Here is a 2,509-nt window from a genome sequence, read left to right on the forward strand (position 1 = left end):
AATTTTGTACTCAACAACGCCGGGAAATTGATTTTGAAATTCTATGAAACATTCCTCAATAGAATACTTCCATATTCCATCAATCTTGCGTCCATTTCTAAAGTAGGACTCTATGATAAACACTTTTTGTTCTTGAGAAAACACCATTTTAAACGCTTTTTAAAACGAAAATATTCAAATTGATAGCGGCGATATAGCGCTTTGACAGATGACGTTTAAGTTCATTTGCTATACGCTACGCCCTACGTCCAAATTTTCAGAACCAACTTGACCTCGTTTTTATTTGAACGCTCGTTATATATATTTTAACATGAAATAAATAATGAGCAATCTTTATGAATAATTATAACAATTTTACCTTAGAAAAATATATGCCCTTGAGCATAAAGCAATGGAAGCTAAACATATAAAGAATTATTATCAAGAAACATCTATAAACATCACAATCATAAGATTACATAGAACAATTAACAACAAAGTACTTAAATAATATTACCTGCTAACTAATAACGGTTAAACACTTAATTTTACACTACTTCTATATCTTTCATACTACACTGATCGTCTTACTTTTCACTCCGCGCTGTCCTCATTTCAACTGCCTATCTTCAACTACTTAGGCTTCCTTCCAGAATGCCCCCCTAAGCGTTTGTTTTTGTGCTTCCTTCTACAGACCGTTAATATTACTTTTTCATTATTGTGCAACACTCATGTAACAGGTGACGTCGAAGTTGATAAGATAAGTGCGGTTTTGCACACCACACCTGCTAGTGATAGTGCTACAGGGTGTTTCTGAAATAAGTGTGTCTCTGAAAAGGGTGCAAGAGAGGAACTTTTATTAAGCAACTGATGGTCTAAATGCTTCTGTTTTCGAGAAAATTAATGAAAAAAATTAACCATAAATGTAAGCCAATCCTGTGCATCTTATGCACGTGCGCGGCCAGTATGCTTCGGACTCGATACACGCGTGAAACGCTTCTCTAATTGGCTGACGTTCCACGTAACTTCCACAATCAAGCAAACCTGATGGTAGGTCAGTACGACTTGTGTTCTTTAGTTGTGTGTTGCAGTATTACTTAGTCGGCGTATAAAATGTTTTCTGATCAAGAACTAGCAGGTATGGTTTTAATGTAAGGAGAATGTCGGTACAATTTAAATAAGACTTGTCGTTTGTATGCGGTATATTGCCGTAAGAGACGACAACCTAACAGTAGCACAGTGAAAAAAGCAGTTCAAAGGTTACGGGATATCAGGAATGTCTACCAAAGATATGAAGGTCATGAACGGGAAAGGCCGCAACATCATAAATCTCGTTGAGGATGATCCGAGGCGCAGTACTCCCGACATTGGCCGAAAAGTTAGTGTACCGTGTGACGGGAACAATTATTACAACCCTATCGTGTATTCAGAAATTAAAAACAATGATTTTCAGCCCTGTATGAAATTTCGTTTTTACATTCGATAACACAAAATCTGGATTTTACAAACAAGGTGTTTTTTAAATGTTGTTTTACTTTAAATTTTCGCAACATTCACTATTGGTGTGATGCAAATCTTCTCGTTGTACAGAGATCTCTGTTCTAGCAACGGTTTTCAATGAATATGTGGTGTGGTGTTTTTGGTGACAGATTGCTCAGTCTGATAGTGTTACCTGCACGTTGAAATGGTGCTGCTTATTTAGAGTTTTTAACAAACGCCTTAGCAGATTTGTAGTCCGGTTAAATTAATCATAAAAATAGTGGTCAAATAACAAAAATTCCGACAGAGCTAAATTTTGGTGGAGACTTTGGGTACACCATTAGAAATAAAGTGTCAAAAGTCCCCACCGATCCCATGTGTGCTAAAAAAGTTATTCGAGGTCAAAGGTCAAAATTTGAGGTTTTTTGTATATTTTCGAAAACGGTAAGTTTTATCAAAAAAGTAGTTCAGACAAAAATTATAGATCTGAAAATTATCTACAAAAATGGTCCTTGTCCTACTTTTTTTCTAAGAACCACCATTCCTGAGATATCACGATTCTAAAAGTTGAAGGAGTCACGTTCTACATGATATGCACATACAGGGTGTCCGGTAAGTACCTCCTAATCTCTCGGGAGTGTATAGGGGAGGTCAAAATAAAACTAGTCCTTCCTATATTTTTTTTTCCTAATGTGCCCCCTAACGGAGTTATGGGGGGTCAAAGGGGTACCTAGAAATTAACGTTTAGGGTTATAACTTTGAAACCACCCTGTATATTTTAATAAAATTTTCGTACGTTGTATTACACATGGAGCTCTACGATTTGATGCTAAAATCAACTTTTTGCTATTATCAGGTGTCCAGAAACGGACTGGCCCTATCACAATTTTTCTCAAAATTTTGACAGAAGTAATTTTATCAAACTGAAAATATTATTATTAGATACTCTGAAGGTTTTTCTTTAAAAATGGTACTCTTTATTTATTTCGAAAAAATGAACGGTTTGCGAGATAAATCGGTTTTGAAAAAAATTGGTAACAAATACAACAAC

The sequence above is a fragment of the Anoplophora glabripennis genome, unplaced genomic scaffold (assembly GCF_000390285.2).
Source record: "Anoplophora glabripennis isolate ALB-LARVAE unplaced genomic scaffold, Agla_2.0 scaffold11, whole genome shotgun sequence".
Classification (NCBI taxonomy): Eukaryota; Metazoa; Arthropoda; class Insecta; order Coleoptera; family Cerambycidae; genus Anoplophora; species Anoplophora glabripennis.